Genomic DNA, 24851 nt, shown 5'->3' with positions numbered 1-24851 from the left:
AGTACAAGGGCTGGTCAGGAACGTGAACTTTTGCAGTCTATGATGATTATCCCATCCCCATGCTGTTGGGGGAAGACTTGGCCAATCATATGAAGCTAGCCAAAAGGGTGGGAATGGTCACTTGCAGCCAGGCAAAGCAAGCCATCGCACCTAGCGCTGTTCCAGAAACTTCTACCAGGACATGGTCAGAGGTGATGCCATGCCAACGTCTGCAACAGCAGTAGTGGATCCAATCCCAGAGACCCAGACAGAGCCAGCCCCAGCACCAGAACCAGTGCCAGCACTGAACCCAGTACTTGCAACCCCAACACCAGAGGGCCCCACTGAACTTGAACCGGCGGCAGCCGATAACCCTACACAAGAGGCTCAGCTGGAGCCTGAACCCCAACATAGTGCACCAGTGGAGAGCGTTTCACAGTCAGCGGAAACAGCCCCATCACCTGCATTGCTTCCAGAGGGACCAAGCCTAGGTCCACAATCCAATGAGGAACTGATCTCTCCAGCATCAAGGGAACAGTTCCAGACCGAACAAAAAGCAAATGAAAGCCCCCAGAGAGCTTGGACGGCAGCATGGAGCAACCCACTGCCTCTCAGCTCTTCTAATCGATCCAGGTTTGTTGTAGAAAGAGGACTTTTATACAAGGAAACTCTTTCTGGTGGACACCAGGAAGACTGGCATCCTCAGAGACAGTTCCAACTAAGTACCAGTTAAAGCTATTAAGCTTAGCCCACGATCATCCTAGTGGCCATGCTGGGGTGAACAGAATCAAAGACCACTTGGGAAAGTCATTCCACTGGGAGGGAATCGGCAAGGATATTTCTACCTATGTCTGATCTTGTGAGGTGTGCCAAAGAGTGGGAAAACCCTAAGACCAGGTCAAAGCCCCTCTACAGCCACTGCCCATAATTGAGATCCCATTTCAGTGAGTAGCTGTGGATATTCTGGATCCTTTTCCAAAAAGGACACCCAGAGGAAAGCAGTACATACTGACTTTCATGGATTTTGCCACCCGATGGCCGGAAACAGTAGCTCTAAGCAACATCAGGGCTAAAAGTGTGTGCCAGGCACTAACAGACATTTTTGCCAGGGTAGGTTGGCCCTCTGACATCCTCACAGATGCAGGAACTAATTTCCTGGCAGGAACTATGGAAAGCCTTTGGGAAGCTCATGGGGTGAATCACTTGGTTGCCACCCCTTACCATCTTCAAATAAATGGCCTGGTGGAGAAGTTTAATGGAACTTTGGGGGCCATAATACATAAATTTGTAAATGAGCACTCCAATAATTGGGACCTAGTGTTGCAGCAGTTGCTCTTTGCCTACAGAGCTGTACCACATTCCAGTTCAGGGTTTTCCCCATTTGAACTTGTATATGGCCGCGAGGTTAAGGGGCCATTGCAGTTGGTGAAGCAGCAATGGGAGGGGTTTACACCTTCTCCAGGAACTAACATTCTGGACTTTGTAACCAACCTGCAAACCACCCTCCGAACCTCTTTAGCCCTTGCTAAAGAAAACCTAAAGGATGCTCAAAAAAGCAAAAAGCCTGGTATGATAAACATGCCAGAGAGCATTCCTTCAAAGTAGGGGACCAGGTCATAATCTTAAAGGCGCTCCAGGCCCATAAAATGGAAGCGTCGTGGGAAGGGCCATTCACAGTCCAAGAGCGCCTGAGAGCTATTAATTATCTCATAGCATTCCCCACCTCCAACCGAAAGCCTACGATGTAGCACGTTAATTCTCTAAAGCCCTTTTATTCCAGAGAATTAAAGGTTTGTCAGTTTACAGCCCAGGGAGGAGATGAAACTGAGTGACCTGAAGGTGTCTACTACGAAGGAAAAAGTTCTGGTGGCGTGGAAGAGGTGAACCTCTCCATGACCTTTGGGCGTATGCAGTGACAGCAGATCAAGGAGCTGTGCACTAGCTACGCGCCGACGTTCTCAGCCACCCCAGGACTGACTGAACGGGCATACCATTCCATTGACACAGGTAATGCTCACCCAATTAGAGCCCAACCTTACCGGGTGTCTCCTCCAGCTAAAACTGCTATAGAACGGGAGATCCAGGGTATGCTACAGATGGGTGTAATCTGCCCCTCTGGAAGTGCATGGGCATCTCCAGTGGTTCTAGTTCCCAAACCAGATAGGGAGATACGTTTTTGCGTGGACTACCATAAACTAAAGGCCGTAACTCACCCAGACAACTATCCAATGCCATGCACAGATGAACTATTAGAGAAACTGGGACGGGCCCAGTTCATCTCTACCTTGGACTTAACCAAGACGTACTGGCAGGTACCACTAGATGAATCTGCCAACGAAAGGTCAGCCTTCACCACATATGTTGGGCTGTATGAATTTAATGTGCTCCCTTTCAGGCTGCGAAATCCAGCCGCCACCTTCCAAAGACTTGTAGATGGTCTCCTAGCGGGATTAGGAGCATATGCAGTCGCCTACCTTGACGATGTGACCATATTTTCGGATTCCTGGGCAGAACTCCTGGAACATCTACAAAAAGTCTTTGAGCGCATAAGGGAGGCAGGACTAATTGTTAAGGCTAAGAAGTGTCAAATAGGCCTAAACAGAGTGACTTACCTTGGACACGAGGTGGGTCTAGGAGCTATCTACCCCCTACAGGCCAAAGTGGACGCTATCCAAAAGTGGCCTGTCCCAAAGTCAAAGAAACATGTCCAATCCTTCTTAGGCTTGGCCGGATATTACAGGCGATTTGTACCGCAATACAGCCAAATCGCCGCCCCACTGACAGACCTAACCAAAAAGAAACAGCCAAATACCATTCAGCGGGCCGAAAAGTGTCAGAAGGCCTTTAACCAGCTTAAAGCGACACTCATGTCTGACCCCGTGCTAAGGGCCCCAGACTTTGACAAACCATTCCTAGTAACCACAGATGCATCCGAGCGTGGTGTGGGAGCAGTCTTAATGCAGGAGGGACCGAATCAAGAGTTCCATCCTGTCGTCTTTCTCAGCAAGAAGCTGTCTGAGAGGGAAAGCCACTGGTCAATCAGTGAAAAGGAATGTTACGCCATTGTCTACACTCTGGAAAAGCTATGCCCATACACTTGGGGACGGCATTTCCACCTGCAAACCGGCCATGCTGCGCTACAGTGGCTTCATACCGCCACGGGAAATAACAAAAAAATTATTCAGTGGAGTTAAGCTCTCCAAGATTTTGATTTCGACATACAACACATCTCAGGAGCTTCTAACAAAGTGGCTTTCACTCTCCCGTGAAAGTTTCCCAGAATCAACTGGTTAAAATCGTCTTTGAGATGTGGGAAATATTGTTAGTCTTTATACACTTGGTAGTATATTTAGAGGTTGCATGTGTCTTATTAACTCTGTTTTCTCCTAGAGCTCCAGGAAGAAATCACAGCCAGTGTTTCATCCTATCTGTGATTTGGAGGAGGGGGGTGTCATAAATATGAAGGGAAGGGTAACCACCTTTAAATCCCTCCTGGCCAGAGGCAAAACCCTTTCACCTGTAAAGGGTTAAGAAGCTAAAGTAACCTCTCTGGCACCTGACCAAAATGACCAATGAGGAGACAAGATGCTTTCAAAGCTGGAGCGGGGGGAACAAAGGGCCTGTCTGTCTGTGTGATGCTTTTGCCGGGAACAGATCTGGAATGCAGCTCAGAACTCCCATAAAAAGTTAGTAAGTAATCTAGCTAGAAATGCGTTAGATTTCCTTTTGTTTAATGGTTGGTAAAATAGCTGGGCTGAATGGAATGTATATTCTTGTTTTTGGGTCTTTTTGTAACTTAAGGTTTTGCCTAGAGGGATTCTCTATGTTTTGAATCTGATTACCCTGTAAGATATTTACCATACTGATTTTACAGAGGTGATTCTTTTACTTTTTCCTGAATTAAAATTCTTCTTTTAAGAACCTGATTGATTTTTCATTGTTCTTAAGATCCAAGGGTTTGGGTCTGTGTTCACCTATGCAAATTGGTGAGGATTTTTTATCAAGCCTTCCCCAGGAAAGGGGGTGTAGGGCTTCGGGGGATCTTTTGGGGGAAGACGTCTCCAAGTGGGCTCTTTCCCTGTTCTTTGTTTAACACGCTTGGTGGTGGCAGCGTAGGGTTCAAGGTTAAAGCAAAGTTTGTACCTTGAGGAAGTTTTTAACCTAAGCTGGTAAGAATAAGCTTAGGGGGTCTTTCATGCAGGTCCCCACATCTGTACCCTAGAGTTCAGAGTGGGGAAGGAACCTTGACAGTGTTGTACAGGAGGTCAGACTAGATGATCAGAATGGTCCTTTCTGGCCTTGGAATCTATGAATCTGTTAACCTTGTTTCAATGGCTGGGCCCTTGTCCCAGCTTCAGGGAATGCTACTCCCCATAACCCTTCCCTGTGCTGAAGTAAGCCCTTTTCCCCATGTTTAAAGAGAGTTCCTCAGCTCTTATTGCCTCAATCCACAGTAGTCTTTCTCCTCTTACTACAGGTGCTCCTCACAAACTTCTCCCTAGGACTGCAATCAATCCATCACCTTTGGTAAGAGAGTTGTCTACTTATCTCTTAAAATGGACATTACAAAAAGATACAAGGTAGCTCAGACCCTCCCTCTAAGGCCCTAACTAGTGAATAGCCATCTGCTCTAAGCTCAACCATCCATGTCATTGTTCCATCAGAGCTACTTCTGACATTGCTTAGGTTGCCTTTTATATTAGGTCTTTACCCCAGGACTTCCTTCAGCTCCTCTACACATACCTTCCTAGGTCTTTTCTGGCTAAGACCTTCACAGACAAGCCTTTTCCATGACCTTTCCCCTGTAAGAAGTATAGTTGTCAAATATGCCCTGAAAAGATTAACAGCTATAGTTTTCTTTCCTCCCCTTTTCATCAGGAAACTATCTATCTGTGTCAGCCAACATTACAACCATACACCCCTATGCATTATCCAAAACTAGCTTCTTGTTGGAGCTAAAGGCATTGGGAGCCAATATTCACATCCAACAGGTGGGACATCTTGTCTGGGGAATATCAGTTAAACTGAAGCTGAAGTACACATTCCCCAGGAAGGGAAAGCTTGATAACAAGTCTTCCAACTATTGTTAGCTCCTCAGACCAAAGACCAAAGATGAGTAAAGAAACTGTAGGAGTTAATCCAACTAGAAATAACTTACTGTGGGAACTGGAAAATTAAGAAGTCCAAACCAACTAGCTTTCACCCCAAATGTGAAACTACATGTGTTTGCTTTCTGAATCAAAAGCACCATCTTTCCATAGGTGAATAATCTGTTTTGTTCCTTCAATATGTCTTTCACCCCAAATTAGAAGCTGTAAATTTCTCTTCCTTATGAATCAGATAAACCATCTCTATGTATGTCAATAATGTCTCATGTTATTTAAGCCCTAACCATGTGAAAAGAAAGGTAAGAGATATAACCAAACAATGCACAGACTACATCAACTAAATTGGGAGGAAATTTAGGGGATTTTTGTTTTAATTCTAAATGATTGATGTACTGCAGAAGTGGAATGAATGGTACAGCACAAGAAAGAAAAAGGAATGTTGAGTGGAATGAATGGTACAGCACAAGAAGGAAAAAGGAATGTTGAAAGATATAAGCACATAACCGGGGTATAACTGGGAAATATTGAAAGAAATTGCTTAAAAAGTGATATTCCAGTTCATAGTCCAGGCTATTACTGAAATACAATCCTTGAAATTAAACAAACAAAAAATCCCTGACTAAGAAAATGATTGAAGATATTTGTTATATACCAACAAGAGCAGCAGAGAGAGAGAGGAAATCTGAGCTCTGAGTCTGATAAAAACAAGAAGGTGGCCCCACTCTGACAAAATTCCAAGCAATGTATGTAAAACTGAAGTTACCATGGGGGACCCCAGAACTAGCTGAACCCCCATGGTTCTCCCCTCCTCCAGGGTAAAATACTAATGTCACGGTTCCTCCCCGACTCTGAACTCTAGGGTACAGATGTGGGGACCTGCATGAAAAACCTCCTAAGCTTATCTTTACCAGCTTAGGTCAAAACTTTCCCAAGATACAAAATATTCCACCCTTTGTCCTTGGATTGGCTGCTACCACCACCAAACTAATACTGGTTACTGGGGAAGAGCTGTTTGGACACATCTTTCCCCCCAAAATACTTCCCAAAACCTTGCACCCCACTTCCTGGACAAGGTTTGGTAAAAAGCCTCACCAATTTGCCTAGGTGACTACAGACCCAGACCCTTGGATCTTAAGAACAATGAACAATCCTCCCAACACTTGCACCCCCCCTTTCCTGGGAAATGTTGGATAAAAAGCCTCACCAATTTGCATAGATGACCACAGACCCAAACCCTTGGATCTGAGAATAATGAAAAAGCATTCAGTTTTCTTACAAGAAGACTTTTAATAAAAAATAGAAGTAAATAGAAATAAAGAAATCCGCCCTGTAAAATCAGGATGGTAGATACCTTACAGGGTAATTAGATTCAAAACATAGAGAACCCCTCTAGGCAAAACCTTAAGTTACAAAAAAGATACACAGACAGAAATAGTTATTCTATTCAGCACAGTTCTTTTCTCAGCCATTTAAAGAAATCATAATCCAACACGTACCTAGCTAGATTACTTACTAAAAGTTCTAAAATTCCATTCCTGGTCTATCCCTGGCAAAGACAGAATATAGACAGACACACAGACCCTTTGTTTCTCTCCCTCCTCCCAGCTTTTGAAAGTATCTTGTCTCCTCATTGGTCATTTTGGTCAGGTGCCAGCGAGGTTACCTTTAGCTTCTTAACCCTTCACAGGTGAGAGGAGCTTTCCCCTGGCCAGGAGGGATTTCAAGGGACTTCCCTTTATATGTATGACAACTAAGAAAAAAGTTAACTAAACACACAAATAAGCTACAGAATCCAGAAGTGCTATCAGACACTTAGACCAGCCTCATGGATAGCTCTCCTCTCTTCCAGGGTTAATAAGACAGAAGAAGCAGCGAAAATTTTCATTTCAGCGATTGTATTTTTCTTTGTGTTCTTTAATATAAATAACTAAGAGTTATCTTGTTGAGACTACTCTTTCAAGTGAGACCATCAAGTAACCATACTTTGGATTTTAACCAACTAATATATGTTTCTTCTTTATACACGCAAGCAAATTGGCCTAAGAGAGAATTAACCAATAACTTTAAAACATCAAGAGCAATTGCTTAAAGTACTCCTTTTCGTAACAGGCCATTAAAATAGACATATGCATCCTTTCTCATTGGAGAATTCCTGAAAGAGTAATAAGTGTATTAGAGCAACTAAAGAATTGATATCTGATGATTATAAGTAAATGTTATAAGAAATATTGGAGATTTGTAATGTTCCTTGGTATAGCTGCTGGGCCCCAGCACTGACCTGTGTTAATTGCTTACAAGACTGTATATTTTCTGTTCAGTACATGCCTAGAGAGTTGGTTGTATCTACATTTGATTGATGAACTGTTGATTGTTCTGGGTGAATAAGTAAGCTGTTGATTCGTTAAGAATAACCAAATGTCTTGATCTGAGAAATACTGTCCAAGGTAAAAGTAGACCTGAAAAGAACCTAGTGCTAAAATTAATAAGCTAGCACTCTCTGGACTCAATAAAAATAAGTTATCCTAATTAAATTTCATTCAAATATTGGTTATAATACTTATCAAATTGACAAATCTTAGTTCATTAGATTTCAGCTTTAAAAATCTAACTGGCACTGTGGCACAGTGATAAAGTTGACTCCTATTTGCACTTACATCCCAACCCTGGTCTCTGAAGGTGAGAAAGGCAGCCACTTCTTATAGAAGTCACATTACTCTGCCATCATATGCACCTTCTGATCAGGGGCTTTATGTGGGAGCACCCCAACCCCATGATTCAAACTTACCATGTTTCACCCAAATGAAAAAGAAGAGGGGCTCTCAGAAGTCCCCAAAACACCTACATTAAAATAATCATTTTGTAAAAATACCAACATTTATCTAGCAACACAATTCGCCCTTTTATACCAAGTGAGGGTCAGAATAAAAATGGTTCCAACTGAGGTTTAAAATATCTGAGTGTTTTGTTGGGTTTTTTTGTTTATTTTTTCATTTTTGGGAAAGCACTGTATAGTTGAATTTCAACACTGCATTAGAAGATTAAAAAATAATAAAACTAAGATAACTATATTCAAATATCAAAAATTTCTTGTACTATATTTGCAATGTTGTTTTCGTCATAGTGTAATTCATCTCCAATGAAAATAAAATGAGAGAGGATCAGGACTCAGATAGGAAGAGCTCTTATGGGTCAAGCGTGGGGTGCCTTGGCACAGCTGTTCATGGAAAGTTTGCATGATGCTTGCTTCTCCTATGCCTGGATCAAATGATGGCTATCCACTCTTCACTTTTATGAGCATTACATTAAATTACAAATTTAAAATTATTTCAGTTTAATACTTTAATACAAAGTGAACATCATCAAATGCAAGTATAATAAATTCATAGTATAGCCTAGTATTCTTTAGTCTTTTAGATGTTGATTTGAAAAATATCAAAGATTACACTAAACAAATACATTTTTATGATACTAAGAAATTTAGAATATTTTGTTCTCCAATTACTACCAAAGAAGATTCCTCTGAATTTTAATGTGTGTTCCATAAATAATGGAGAAATTCTGGGAAATTCTACTCTGGCCTTATTTTTGCTTTTCCTCTGTTAGGAACTCTAGAGTTCTCACTGCAGCAGATTGCATGGTGATAAAAAGAGAAATCATAAAAGATAGATTAGCAATTTTCTGACAAATGGATACTATTTTCTTTTTATTTCTTGTAATGTTTTAGGATATGAGGGATTTTCTGCATTCTGGAGAGATCATGGCAAACTGTTAGCATTTAGTGTTTTTTCAAGTGGCAGGGTTCAGAAATCTTTTTTTGGTTTACCAAAGTTCTTACCATGTACTTATTTATTTTTTGAAAGGATATATTTCCTTTCATTCCATTAATTTTGTTCCATTTGAAGCAAACCTTTGAGAGCTGGTTTCATTGCATCTGAAAATACAACCAGGTTAGCATTCCAGAGCTTGTCTTAATTGACACTAGCAGTCACTTAGCCCATTACTAGCATAACTCTCTACAATTTAACACAGAGTAATTCATTTCTAAAAGTGCTTTCTCTAATGATATTGCCTTGTTTCATAGAAAATTGAATGTTAGGGGTTTTTTTCCCTACAGTGAACCAATACACCTCCTGGAACTAGTGGCTGTAGAATAACATTTATTATATACCTTTATTAATGTTCAGCTGTACAACAAGGATACAGCAAATTTATTTCATTTTGCATTGGTTTAAGGGTCAAACAAGAATACCTTCCTATTATTGTGCTGTCACTTATCTCACAGCCTCTTTGTTCCATGGGTTAGTCACAGCACGCTTACTATCAAATTAAATATTCCATGGTAGTTATTTTTAGAAGAATTCTTCCTTACCCTAGCTGGTGCAGTAAATGTTAGGGCACCTTCCATTTTGTAAGACATACAATAGATCAGAACAAAGCTATGTTGCTTGCATAAATCCCTCCAAAATACAGCATACTTTTTCAAAGAGATAGAATAAATGGCAAGGAGCTGTCCATGGTGCTAGTGTGCTCTAGTAAATTATCCCTACATGAAGAACTGTGACATTTATATTATGATGATGTCATGTTTGCACACTGTTCCTTCTCTGTTGTGCTGTTAGCAGTGACCTACTGTATTCAATCAGTTACTATATTTATAGTATTAGTCACAGATTTTATGAGACGTTTTAGACACAAAACGGGACAAGCAAAAAGACCCAGGGTTTAAATTTAAAATCCTCTCAATTTTTTCAAATAGATGCAGAGATAAGTACTTATCAAAATAAAACCAGACAATACATAGCTGATATGAACACATAAAAATCTAATAGAAATAACATTAAGTTTGTAATTTAAAATGAAGAAAATAAGACAATGTAAGCCCCACTTGGAATCCTACAAGCTAGCCAACACAGCTTGCTGGGCAGTAGTATCCTGCTACAGATGTGAGACTTAATAAGACCCACAAATTGAAAGCTTGACTGAGAAATTGGTCACACATCTTCAATAAGAAGAGCCAATCTAACCTTTACCTTATCTCCTAGTTTTTTCTCCCAACCTGTCAATACCATTCAGTCTTCTCTGGATTGAGCTTCAGCCAGTTTGCTCTCGTCCATGCCCCAATCACCAACAGACACTGAGGAAGAAACTTAGCTGCACCCTTAGAGTCAGTTGAAATGGAAAGATAGCATACAATGATATTATATCAAAAGCACCTCAATCTGTGCCTCCTCAGTAACCTTCCTAATGATCCCATGTTCACCAGAGAGAAGATAAGTAGAACCTTGTGGAACATAACACAAAAGAACCCACAGGACACAGCAGCAATTACCTTAAACTATCCTTTGGAATCTGAGAGAAAAAGATGAAGCCTCTAGAAGACAATCTCATCTACTCCTAATCCGCTCTACAAATGAGTCAACACATTGTGACCAACAGCATCAAAGGCACACGAAAAACATTATCAAAGGCAACTGATTGATCTAACAATAATATCATGGACACCTCATCTTCATCTGTCATCAGGATGATATAATCAATGAGCGCAGTCTCAATGCTAAAATTTAGTATAAAACCAGATTGACAAGGCCATCTAACACATCTAGATATTCAGAACTGTCCCACCATAATTGTCTTCGCTCCATGTTCTTAATCAAAAGTATAAGATTATATATTGGTCTATAGTTGGCCAAATTATAGTCATGAAATAATGTTTTCTTGAGGAAAGCTCATACACGTGTGTTCTTAAGAGTGCTCAGTACTCTGCCCGCCTTAAAAAGGTTGTTGACAATCTCCACTAGCTAACAAATCCTGATAGTTTTCTCCAGCCAAGGGGGAGATGGGCTCAAAATATGGGTTGCAGAATTAATTTCTCCCAGAACATTCAGAACCTCAGTGACCAACACTTGTTGAAACTCAAGCAGTTACCTCAATATGCTGCTCGGCTGCCCTGGATGCAGACAGCTCAGTCAAAATTAGAATTATTTCTCTACAAAAATAACAAATTTCTTCATGATGGGAGATGCTTGAATCAATCCCTGGGGGCAAAAATGGGGAAAAAATCTATTGTCCAAGATATTGCATATGTTGTGTTAAAGGAAAAAAAAACCTTTTTTCTCAAACAGAATCTTCTAATAAAATCTTAAGAATTCTTTATGTGTGGTCAATTACCTTCCGCACTGAATGTCCACCATAGGTTCCAGCAGTTTGTCGTTGTTTCATCTATTGCACATAATCAAAAAGCCAAGAAGACCTGTGACAATGAAACAAAGGAAGAAGATGACAGGGAGCCACCTAATTGATGATGAAAAACAAAAGAAAGAGTACTACACCAATCCATCAATATAATGGTCCATCAGAAGCAACCAGTTTTCTATGAATCCCTCTGGAAATGCTCCATCACCCTCCAAGAGCAGACCATTAAAAAAGTCCCTCGCCTCAACAGAAGAGGTGCTCCCCAGTCATAAAGTGCAGAAGGCAATGACTGGTACAGTATCTAACTCTCCAATTCCAACGTAAGCAGCAGATCCGAACACACACACACACAAAAATTATAGATGACATGGGTAGCAACGCCTATAGTTAAGGTAGTTCTCTGCCTTGTATGTTTTCAGTTGCTTATAATTTTGCCAAAATTTAACTGAATTTTTCCATGCCAGATGTTGATTTTTTATTATTTCAGCACACATATAGTTCAGCCATTTCTGAGAACAAGGATAGGGGAAAATACATTGCCAGTGTTAAAAAATTTGTACAACCATTTAATTGAAAAGCTCTAGTGTCTCATGCTTTGGAACAGGGACTTGTAATTTGGCACATGGGGTACCGTGGTGTCAAGAATGTGTCTTTTGCATCTCCATCAGAATCTGCACAAAATGGTAAAGTTATAAATATCTGAAAAGTTTTAGTTTACACGTGCTCATTGGAGCCTCCAAAGTTAGCTCTAAATTCTCCAAAGATTCAATCTGCACTGAGCATGTGCCAGCCCAAGGCTTCAGGGGATGAGCAGGACTTTCCCTGTAATGGCAGCTGGGCAGAGCAAAGGGGCCACTCTGGCTCTGAGCATGGGGGTGGACAGCAGGAAATCTGTCTCTCCTGTGCTGCCAGTAGTCCTAATGCTGGTGCCCTGGCCGTGAGGAGGAGAATGAGGATGCTGCAAGTCTGAAATGCATACGAGTGAAGATCTAAGCTTGCGGAGATCCAGAGGGTGAGGAGGATTGTGAGGAGGAAGCAGAGTCAGGGACTGGAATATGGAACTTGGGGTGGCAGGATGGAGATGAGGTATGGGGACTGAGAGTGGAACAAGGAGCCAAGGGGTAGTTGGTGGTGAGGCTGGGACTGTGACAAGAAGCCAAGGGAATCAGGGAAGACTGGGACAAGGAAAAGCTAGATGTGCCTGGGACAGAAGGAGTCAGGCTGGGGAGGGGCATACAGCACACTCCCCTCAGAATCTGGAATAGAATCCAGGATTGCTGAGTTTCAACATTCCTGTGCTATCAGCAAATAGCTGTGAAACCCACTAGCAAAATGCCTCATCTTCCACTAGTGGCTGGCCCCTTTAAATTATGACAACCTGCTGTTGCTAACAGGTACTCTGTTATCTCAAGTGGCAGAGGTCTGTTCTGTGAACCTAAAGGTTCTAACCTTGCTGACGGACCATGTGGGAGTCAATGTGTTTCCACATGCTAGAATTTCTTTTTTATTTTTTCCAGTATACTTTTTTTAAAAAATCTACGAAATTTCATTTTAAAAAACTATGTTAAAAGAACATTGAAACTGAAAAGACCAGCACTCAAACGTTAGGAAATGCCAGTGCATTCTTAATTCACCCCCTTTATGCGTATGCATTATGATACACTTTTTAATTACATGTTCACCTATTATTTTTTCCACAGCATCATTAATTACTATTCATTCCCAGAGCACTGTCACTGAATGATGCAGGGGCCCCATAAAAATAGTATTTGATAATAATGTACATTTAATACACATGTTTGTCAAAAGTATTCATTCTTGTGTTTTATTTTGTTAAACTGTACAAGTGGTTTTCCTTTTGTCTGTTAATCCCCTGTGTACTTTTAAACATTTAGGGTGAAAGCCTGGCCTCATGCAAGTCAATGGTATAATCTTCATTGACTTCAGTGGGGCCAGGATTTCATGCTCAGCCTATTATAATATAAGAACGGCCATACTGGGTCAGACCAATGGTCCATCTAACCCTGGGGTTCTCACAACAAATTTTTGGTGGCCTCAAAGTGTGGCTACTAACTTTTTCTGGAGGCTGCTCTGACAATTTTTCCTAAAATACTTAATTAACTGTAGGAAAAACAAATAAATATGCACATATACATGTCCAAATCAGTGTAATTTATTTATGTAGTTTTTTTTTCCAGATTCAATCATAGAAATAATGTACAGTTGTCTCTATTCTCTATTGGACCTAAACAGAATAGAAACACAAATAAGGTGCTTTGAACATTCTTACCTCTTTTTGTTGTTTCTTTTGCTTTTTGATTGCTTTTTTTAAAAAGACTTGACAGCTAGTAAGTCTGGTGCTGCCAAAAGTAATATCTGTATATTTGTTAATATCGGTTTTCACAGCCTCCCAGCTAGCTAGTAAGTCTGCTGTGAAAAGTGATATTAACAAACATACAAATATCAATTTCCACAGCAGACTTACTCAGCCCTGACAAACCAGCGGACAAATTAAGCCCTGGATGGGGAGGTGGGTAAGGGAGACAACTTGGGCCGGGGCGGGTGAGCCAAGGACCTTGGTCCAGGGCCAGAATCCAAAGACCCGTGACTGGATCCTGCTGCCTCTCACCCCAGGGCTAACATCGGAAGCCTGCACCTCACTACCCCCAGGAAGGTGGGGAACTCACTGCTGCCTGCTCCTCTGGCGTTTGTGACTCCAGAAGGGGGCTGGGCCCTGCTCGTGGCCCTGGGGGAGGCTCCACTGCTTTGCTCCTCCCGCCACTCCCAGGAGGCTGTCATGGCCACAAGAAAAGCCCCTGGTGACCACATGCAGCCACAGTGGCGGCATTTGAGAAACTCTGATCTAGCCCAATATCCTGTCTTCTGACAGTGGTCAATGCCAGGTGCTTCAGAGGGAATGAATAGAACAGGCGATCATCGAGTGGTTCATCCCCTGTTGTCCACTCCCAGCTTCTGGCAAACAGAGTGTAGGGACACTTAGAGCAGGAGTTCTCAACCTTTTTCTTTCTGAGCCTCCCCCCCTCACCCAAGATGCTATAAAAACTCCAGGGCCCAGTGTGGGGGGGCCCCTTGGGGCAGGGGCCTGGGGCATAGGTGTAGTTTGGCTTCTATTTTAGGGGGAGCAGGGGCCAGTGGGGCTTGAGCTAGCTCCGCATGGTGGAGTCCAGGGAGGGAGTGCCACCTCCACCCCCTGACTCACCTTAGCAGGCCATCCAGCCTGTGTCGGTGGGGGTGCAACCAAAAATTATAATTCAAAGGTGGCGAGCTCAGCTCAAAAAGTTTGAAAACAGCTTAGGGTGCAGGAAGGAGGTAGCTAGGGGCTGCATGCAGGAAGGGGGTAGCTCAAGGCGCAGGGAGGGGATAGCTAGGGGCTATGTGCAGACAGGGAGGTAGCTCAGGGAGCTGGAAGAGGAGTGTCTAGGGGCTGTGTGAGGGCAGGGGGGTAGCTCAGAATGTAGGAAGAAGGTGTGATGCACTCCATATGATTTTATGAAAATATGCTAATAAGTGTGAATATAATGTAACTGGAATATGCTTCATACAAAGGTCTCTTGTAAGGTATTATTACAAAGCTTATAATCTACTGAGTGTGGTCATCCTATTTGTATAAATGTATCACTCTTGTATCTGAAACTAGAAATATGAAATATAACTCTGAGGTCCTATTGTAATTATGCAAAGTGTGGGCCATTAATGGTGGCTTGGAATCTTGATGGCTCCCATTAACCAGGACAACTGGTTGTAAATGGCTCTGTTTACTTGTAAGTCTTCCTGTATACCTGTGTGCTGGCAAGTGGGTAATGAAGTCTTACCGTGACATGTGCGCTTGTCACCTGGTACTGGAATCCATCTTAAACCTGGTGCTTTTCCATTTAGAAGGAGGGGTGGGAACGCAGAGAGGGACAAAGGATTCCTACCTTGTGCAAAAGATGTATAAGGGAGTGGAACAGAACAAAGGAGGCTACAGTCATGAGAAATCCCCTAGCTCCACCTGAGCTGGAACAAGGACTGTACCAAGGGAAAGGATTGTGCCCAGACTAGAAAGGAGTCCAGTTTGTGAAGCAAGCTTATTGAAACATCTCTGAGGGTGAACTTTAATACCAGGGGGGCAAACAGCTGTGCATATCTCTCTATCAGTGTTATAGAGGGCGAACAATTTATGAGTTTACCCTGTATAAGCTTTATACAGGGGAAAATGGAATTATTTGGGGTTTAGACCCCATTGAGAGCTGGGTATCTGAGTGCTGGAGACAGGAGTACAACTTAAGCTATTTTCAGTTAATCCTGCAGCTTGTGGAGAACGTGGTTCAGACTTGGATCTGTGTTTGCTGTGTCTGGCTCAAACAAGGCAAGGTAATGAAGTCACTGGCAGGGAAAACAGGCTCAGAGGTAGTCTAGACACATCAGGTGGCAGTCCCAAAGGGGTTTCTGTGATCCAGCCCATCACAGAAGGTTCTAGGGACTGTGTGCTAGGAGGACTCCCCTGCGGAGTCCATGTTCCCGGAGGACTCTGCCAGCCTCAGAGCAGGATCTCCACACCTTGGTGGCTCTTATCGGCTGCCTCTGTGAGAGCAAAGGGGGCTGGGAACTGAGCAGCAGCTTCAACCCTGAGCACCAGCAGCAGCGGGAGACAAGGGAATACTGTAGCTGCCTGCTCCATGGCACCAGCCAGAGCAGCAGCTGCCCCGCACTGCCCAGCTCCGGCTTCCCACATCTGACCTGGTCAGAGGGCAGGGAGAGAAGGAGATGGGGTGGGGGGTGGAGCTGCCTCTGGGACTACCCTGCTCTTGTGCTGCAGTTTGGGGGGGCAACACCCTCCATGCCTCCCATCTCTGCCCATGGGCTCAGGAAGCACCAGGGCTTGGGGCTCTGAGATTCAGCTCCGCTGCTCCCGTCTTCAGTGGTTAGTTTGGAGTTCATGTCAATTGTCACAATTTGCAGAGGCACTGTAGAGCAATGTGCCAGCAATGCCCTTCTGCCACGTACATTAGCCAAACTGGACAGTCTCTATGCAAAAGAATAAATGGACACAAATCTGACATCAGGAATCATAACATTCAAAAACCAGTAGGAGAACACTTCAACCTCTCTGGCCACTCAGTAAAAGACTTAAGGGTGGCAATTCTGCAACAGAAGAGCTTCAAAATCAGATTCCAGTGAGAAACTGCTGAGCTTGAATTAACATGCAAACTAGATACCGTTAACTTGGGTTTGAATAGAGACTGATAGTGGCTGGGTCATTACACATATTGAATCTATTTCCACATGTTAAGTATCCTCACACCTTCTTGTCAACTGTCTAAAAGGGCCATCTTGATTATCACTACAAAAGTTTTTTTCTCCTGCTGATAACAGCTCATCTTAATTAATTAGCCTCTTACAGTCTGTATGGCAAATTCGACCTTCTGTGAAGGTATACATATATCTTCTTACTATATGTTCCATTCAACGCATCCAATGAAGTGGGCTGTAGCCCACGAAAGCTTATGTTCTAATAAATTTGTTAGTCTCTAAGGTGCCACAAGTACTCCCTGTTTTTTTTTGTAGAAAATAGTTACTTGGTTGAAAACAGTAAAGAAACAGACTGCTAATATCACTACCAACTGCTATAGAGAGTTACAGAAACTGATTATATGGCACTAGAAATTAGTGAATAAAAAGAACTAGGGCTGTCAATTAATTGCAGTTAACTCACTCATGCGATTAACTCAAAAAATTAACTGCGATTAAAAAAATTAATCACAATTAATCTCAGTTTTAATCATACAGTTAAACAATAGAATACCAATTGAAAATTATTAAATATTTTTGGATGTTTTTCTACATTTTCAAATATATTGATTTCAATTACAGCACAGAATACAAAGTGTACAGTGCTCACTTATTATTATTTTTATTACAAATATTTGCACGATAAAAAAGATAAAAGAAATAGTATTTTTCAATTCACCTCATACAACTATCATAATGCAATCTCTTTATTGTGAAAGTGCAACTTACTAATGTAGATTTTTTTTTGTTACATAACTGCACTCAAAAACAAAATGATGTAAAACCTTAGAGCCTACAAGTGCATTCAGTCCTACTTCTTGTTCAGCCAATTGCTAAGACAAACAATTTTGTTTACATTTATAGGAGATAATGCTGCCCGCTTCTTATTTACAATGTGAACTAACTATTTTTGTAGCCAGCATTACAAGGTATTTACGTGCCAGATATGCTAAACATTCGTATGCCCCTTCGTGCTTTGGCCTCCATTCCTGAGGACACTTGATTAAAAAAAAGAATGTGTTAATTAAATTTGCGACAACTCCTTGGGGGAGAATTGTGTGTCTCCCGTTCTGTTTTACCTGCATTCTGCCATATATTTCATGTTATAGCAGTCTCGGATGGTGACCCAGCACATATTTTTTGATTTAAGAACACTTTCACTGCAGATTTGATAATACGCAAAGAAGGTACCAATGTGAGATTTTTAAAGATAGCTACAGCTCTTGACCCAAGGTTTAAGAATCTGAAGTGCTTTCCAAAATCTGAGAAGGATGAGGTATGGGGCATGCTTTTAGAAGTCTTAAAAGAGCAACACTCTGCTGTGGAAACTACAGAACCCAAACCACCAAAAGAGAAAATCAACCTTCTGCTGGTGGCATCTGACTCATGACGAAAATGAACATGTGTCAGTCCGCGCTGCTTTGGATCTTTATTGAGCATGTCCTCTGGAATGGTGGTTGAAGCATGAAGGAACATATTAATCTTTAGCGCATCTCACACGTACATATCTTGCGACGCTGGCTACAACAGTTCCATGTGAACACCTGTTCTCACTTTCAGGTGACATAGTAAATAAGACGCATGCATCATTATCTTCTGCAAATATAAAAAAACTTGTTTGTCTGAGCAATTGGCTGAACAAGAAGCAGGACTGAGTGGACTTGTAGTTTTACATTGTTTTATATTTGAATGCAGTTATTTTTTGTACATCATTCTACATTTGTAAGTTCAACTTTCATGAGAAAGAAATTGCACTACAGTACTTGTATTAGGTAAATTGAAAAATACTATTTCTTTTTGTTTTTTACAGTGCAAATATTTGTAATCAAAAATAAATATAAAGTGAGCACTGTACACTTCTATTCTGTGTTGTAATTGAAATCAATATATTTGAAAATATAGAAAACATCCAAAAATATTCAAATAAATGGTATTCTATTATTGTTTAACAGAGCGATTAATCATGCAATTAATCAAAAATTTTAAATCTCTTGACAGCCCTGAAAAGAACATAATACCAACCCTACAGTAGGAACATCACCCTTTTGTGAACTCTGGTGCATTCCTAATGGGGCAAAAAATCTTTTCAGGAGTATCTTTAAAACCCAGGAATAAAAGTCAACCCAAGCCATATTAGTTTAAGTATGGAATGAAATTAACAAACTCAAACACACAAATATGATTATATAAAGAGAGCTCTTTGTAAAGAAAGAAAAAATGAAAGAGAATACAAAATGATATGGTGAGGTAAAAGGATTTGAGTTTGTGAATGCCACATTATTCACAAGTAGTGAACCCACAACTATGCCATGTAATTTAGTCCAAAACAAATTCCAATAAAACCATCTAAACATAACTTGGCAATTATAATGCTAAATATTTCCAAAAATAATATAAAGTTACATGGATACAGTCAATAAGAAGATATCATTATTTTTGACAAGGAGTAACTTGATCCAAAATTCTAAATGTTGGCAAGTTTGGGTCTAAAAAGTTATTGTGATATGCAAAAATGTACATAAAGCAAGTTACCTGTACCTATAACAAATAAGAATTTCAGACAGGCTCTTGCTGCGTTATCTCTATTTCAGAAGTTACAATTTTAAGCACTTAAATACTAACAAAGATCTATGGAAAATGCATCCCATTGAAAAGTAGATAGTAAGGCCCACTAGGAGCAAAAGAGATATCAGCAGTCTGTAAATATAAATGCACCCCATACAAGGGAACTTTGTAAGCACCATCACCCTTCTAAATAAAGATATTAAAACAGAAAGTAGCCAAAACCAGTGTTCTGAAGCTATAAGACACATCTACTATGTTTACAGAAATAATTATACAAACGCAGATCTTTCTAATCCATAGCTGCATTATTTCTCAAGGATTATTTGACAAAAGATGTAAAAAAACAACAAAGCATTTACAATAAAACGTAATCACACAGCAAAGGACCTGTTAGAAATTGTTGTTCCTAAAAGGCCACAATTGTGTAGTCTTGGCATTATGGACATTTTAAAAACTTCATTATTGATAACATTGGCTAAGAAAGCAATCCTGACAGTATGAATGAACCCAGCAGGACCATAATAAGTTATACAACTGATCAGAATAAACTTCATAATGGAAAAGGAGTACTTGTGGCACCTTAGAGACAAACAAATTTATTTGAGCATAAGCTTTCGTGAGCTACAGCTCACTTCATTGGATGCATTCAGTGGAAAATACAGTGGGGAGATTTATATACAGAGAGAACATGAAACAATGGGTGTTACCATACACACTGTAATGAGAGTAATCACTTAAGGTGAGCTATCACCAGCGGGGGAGGCGGGGCCTTTTGTAGTGATAATCAAGGTGGGCCGTTTCCAGCAGTTGACAAGAACGTCTGAGGAACAGTGGAGGGTGGGGGGGAATAGACATGGGGAAATAGTTTTACTTTGCGTAATGACCCACTCACTCCCAGTCTTTATTCAAGCCTAAGTTAATTGTATCCAGTTTGCTAATTAATTCCAATTCAGCAGTCTCTCGTTGGAGTCTGTTTTTGAAGTTTTTTGTTGAAGAATTGCAACTTTTATGTCTGTAATTGAGTGACCAAAGAGATTGAAGTGTTCTCCGACTGGTTTTTGAATGTTATAATTCTTGACGTCTGATTTGTGTCCATTTATTCTTTTACGTAGAGACTGTCCAGTTTGACCAATGTACATGGCAGAGGGGCATTGCTGGCACATGATGGCATATATCACATTGGTAGATGTGCAGGTGAACAAGCCTCTGATAGTGTGGCTGATGTGATTTGGCCCTATGACAGTGTCCCCTGAATAGATATGTGGACACAGTTGGCAACGGGCTTTGTTGCAAGGATAGGTTCCTGGGTTAGTGGTTCTGTTGTGTGGTGTGTGGTTCCTGGTGAGTATTTGCTTCAGGTTGGGGGGATGTCTGTAAGCAAGGACTGGCCTGTCTCCCAAGATCTGTGAGAGTGATGGGTCATCCTTCAGGATAGGTTGTAGATCCTTGATGATGTGTTGGACAGGTTTTAGTTGGGGGCTGAAGGTGACGGCTAGTGGCGTTCTGTTATTTTCTTCGTTAGGCCTGTCCTGTAGTAGGTGACTTCTGGGTACTCTTCTGGCTCTGTCAATCTGTTTCTTCACTTCAGCAGGTGGGTATTGTAGTTGTAAGAATGCTTGATAGAGATCTTGTAAGTGTTTGTCTCTGTCTGCAGGGTTGGAGCAAATGCGTTTGTATCGTAGAGCTTGGCTGTAGACAATGGATCGTGTGGTGTGGTCTGGATGAAAGCTGGAGGCATGTAGGTAGGAATAGCAGTCAGTAGGTTTCTGGTACAGGGTGGTGTTTATATGACCATTGCTTATTAGCACTAGTGTCCAGGAAGTGGAACTCTTGTGTGGACTGGTCCAGGCTGAGGTTGATGGTGGGATGGAAATTGTTGAAATCATGGTGGAATTCCTCAAGGGCTTCTTTTCCATGGGTCCAGATGATGAAGATGTCATCAATGTAGCGCAAGTAGAGTAGGGGCATTAGGGGACGAGAGCTGAGGAAGCGTTGTTCTAAGTCAGCCATAAAAAAGTTGGCATACTGTGGGGCCATGCGGGTACCCATAGCAGTACCGCTGATTTGAAGGTATACATTGTCCCCAAATAAGAAATAGTTACAACCTATCCTTGCAACAAAACCCGTTGCCAACTGTGTCCACATGTCTATTCAGGGGACACCATCATAGGGTCTAATCACATCAGCCACACTATCAGAGGCTCGTTCACCTGCACATCTACCAATGTGATACATGCAATTGTCGAGGACTCGAACCCCAGACGGCACGGTTCGTTGTCTGACCGGAGAGAGACAGGCAACACCAGCAAGGTCCGAACTCAAAGCTCTTTATTGAAGAGTGCACACAACAATAGAGAGCAGCCCGTCTCCAAAGAGAACCAGCCAGCCTCTAAGTAAAACTCATAGGTTTTTATAGACAGTCCCATCGCGTCACAGATTTATTCATAAAGCAGCCCATCCCCCCCATATTATTTAAAATCCTCTTTCTCTATATGCATGCACATCTACCCCCCTTATTGTAGATAACTTTTAGCAAATCATAGTGCTTCACTAACTTTCTTATCGGTATGGGTGTCAACCAGGAGATGAGGAGTTAAGAACAGACATAACACAAAAACAAGGAGTGGAAAACAGTGCCTCCTATCTCAACAAACTGTTCCCAGAACATTTGGTACAAAAATGCAGGAATGCAAGCCTCCCTTTTTCTCACTCTTTGTAACTTAAACAAATATTCCTTCATTTTATTTATCTCGTTCAGGGACTTTCCCAGCAACCTTTATTGGCCTGACTTTGGTTCGGTTGGCATAACTGCTTCATATTCAATATTTTTCACCTAACACCATCATGTGCCAGCAATGCCCCTCTGCCATGTACATTGGTCAAACTGGACAGTCTCTACGTAAAAGAATAAATGGACACAAATCAGACGTCAAGAATTATAACATTCAAAAACTAGTCGGAGAACACTTCAATCTCTTTGGTCACTCGATTACAGACATAAAAGTTGCAATTCTTCAACAAAAAACTTCAAAAACAGACTCCAACGAGAGACTGCTGAATTGGAATTAATTAGCAAACTGGATACAATTAACTTAGGCTTGAATAAAGACTGGGAGTGGGTGGGTCATTACACAAAGTAAAACTATTTCCCCATGTTTATTCCCCCCCACCCTCCACTGTTCCTCAGATGTTCTTGTCAACTGCTGGAAATGGCCCACCTTGATTATCACTACAAAAGGCCCCGCCTCCCCCGCTGGTGATAGCTCACCTTAAGTGATTACTCTCGTTACAGTGTGTATGGTAACACCCATTGTTTCATGTTCTCTCTGTATATAAATCTCCCCACTGTATTTTCCACTGAATGCATCCAATGAAGTGAGCTGTAGCTCACGAAAGCTTATGCTCAAATAAATTTGTTAGTCTCTAAGGTGCCACAAGTCCTCCTTTTCTTTTTGCGAATACAGACTAATACGGCTGCTACTCTGAAACCCTTCATAATGGAGCAAGCCTCAGTAAGAGCAACCCAGAACTTGGACCAGTTCAAAAGGAAATAGGAAATAATCAATTATTTAAAAACAAAATTACAAAGACCTAATCTTACCATACAGCTTGGTGTCCCTTTGATATTGTAGAATACTGTATCCAGTTCTGGTGTTTACACTTTCAAAAAGGATGCTACAAACTTGGAAAGGATTCAGAAAAGAGTGACAAGAATGATTTGAGGTCTGAAAAATCTCCCTAACTGTGGGAGATTTAAGAATCTCAATCTATTTAGCTTTATCAAAGAGGAGGTTAAAGCATGACTTGATCACAGTGTGTAAGTACCTACATGGGGAGATTTCTGATAGCACTTTAATCTAGTGGGCAAAGGCATAGCAAGATCAAATGGCTGGAAGTTGAAGTGAGACATGTTCAGACTGGAAATAAAGTAAAATTTTTAACCAAGTGGACCATTGGAACAATTTACCAAGAGATGTGGTGGATTATCTATCACTTGAAGTCTAACTCAAATGTGGATGTTTTTTCTAAAACGATATGCTTTAGCTCAACCAGACATTATGGACTTGATGCAGGAAGTACTGGGAGATATTCTATGGCCTGTGTTTTGGAGGAAGTCAAACTAGATAATCACAATCATCCCCTTATGGCTGTGGTTTTCAATCTGTGGTTTGTGGACCCCCTAAGATTTCCAAAGGGGTCTGCACCTCCATTCAAAATTTTTTAGGGGTCTGCAAATGAAAAAAAAAAAAGGTTGAAAGCCACTGCCCTAACGCCTTAAATTTAATGAACCCAGGGATTATTATATACTTATAGTATCACCCTCACTTAGATTTACATTTGTTGTTAAAAAATAAAGCATATATACATATTCTTGTTATATTAAAAAACAGAGGTGTTTTTAAAAATTGTATCACCCTACACAGCATGCATTTTGTATGTGTAGCACCTAGCATAGGGGTGGGCAAACTACGGCCTGCGGGCCGGATCCGGCCCATCAGGGCTTTTGATCCGGCCTGCGGGATTGTCCCCCATGGTGCCGCAGGCCTCGCGCCACTCTCAGAAGTGGCCGGCACCACGTCCCTGCGGCCTCGGGGGGGGAGGGACAGAGGGCTCCATGCGTTGCCCTTGCCTCCAGGCACTGCCCCCCGCAGTTCTCATTGGCCAGTGGGAGCTTCGGGGGAGATACCTGGAGGTACGGCAAGGGCAGCACGTGGAGCCCTGTGCCTCCTCTCCCCCAGGGACCGTGTAGGGACATGGTGCCGGCTGCTTCCCGGAGTGGCATGGCATAGGGCCAGGGCAGGCAGGCAGGGAGCCTGGCCCAGGTGCGCACCACTGCCACCCCAGAGCCGCTTTAGGTAAGCGGCGCCAGGCCAGAGCCCGAACCCCTCCTGCACCCTGCCCCAAGCCCACTGCCTGCACCTCACACCCCTCCTGTACCCCAACTCCCTGCCCTGAGCCCCCTGCTGCACCCCATACCCCAACCACCTGCCCTGAGCTCCCTCCCGCAGTCCACACCCCCTCCTGCACCCCTGCCCTGAGACCCCTCCTGCACTCCACACCCCTCCTACACTCCAACCCCCTTCCCTGAGCCCCCTCATACACCCCGCACCCTTCCTCTGCCCCAATCTCTTGCCCTGAGGCTGTTCCTGCACACCGCACCCCCTCCCACACCCCAACCCCCTGCCCCAGCCCTGCATACAATTTCCCCACCTAGATGTGGCCCTCGGTCCAAAAAGTTTGCCCACCCCTGACCTAGCACAATGTGGTCCTGGTCCATGACTGAGACCCCTAGTTACTTCAATAATACACATGATAATAATACACACATTTTTCAGGGGAAACAGTTTTAGAAATGTTGGAAAGACTTCAAAAACATTTTGGTGACTTTTTTGCATCCTTCCACCTATGAAGCCAAAGTCCAGTTGTAAAGGACTCTGATCGTGACCTAAAATAGCCTTTCTGTATCTGGAAATATTGTGACTAGAAAGCTGGATATCTTAGGAACTTTCAAAGCTAGAAACAAGTGCTTTAATTACTGGCCAACTGGAAATCTCTCCATAGTAGGTTTTGCTCGAGGGACAGCAGGCCTAGTGGTCAAGCCACGGCCAAACAGTCTCTCTGTGTCATGGGATAGATCTTCCAGGCATTCCAGGAGGCCTGTCAGCCAAGTCACAATTCATTACTCTAACTCCCAGCTGAGTGGGAGTGAGGGGG

General features: G+C 42.1%; 1 protein-coding gene across 3 annotated transcripts in view; it reads left to right on the top strand.

Moving 5' to 3' along the window:
• Window positions 1-24851, top strand: part of LOC311523838 (uncharacterized protein) — a 156584-nt gene that overhangs the window by 8240 nt on the left and 123493 nt on the right. Inside the window, exon 2 of one of the 3 annotated variants that reach the window (XR_014712433.1) lies at window positions 4457-4506. The exons of the other annotated variants lie outside the window; for them this stretch is intronic. The gene's annotated coding sequence lies outside the window, so the exon portion shown is untranslated. The remainder of the gene's footprint in view (window positions 1-4456; window positions 4507-24851) is intronic. 3 annotated transcript variants of the gene reach the window in all.

Source organism: Lepidochelys olivacea, assembly GCF_965140295.1.
Source record: "Lepidochelys olivacea isolate rLepOli2 genome assembly, chromosome: 7".
NCBI classification, from domain to species: Eukaryota; Metazoa; Chordata; order Testudines; family Cheloniidae; genus Lepidochelys; species Lepidochelys olivacea.
Note: the sequence above shows the minus strand (reverse complement) of the source record. Positions and strands in the feature narration are given on the sequence as shown.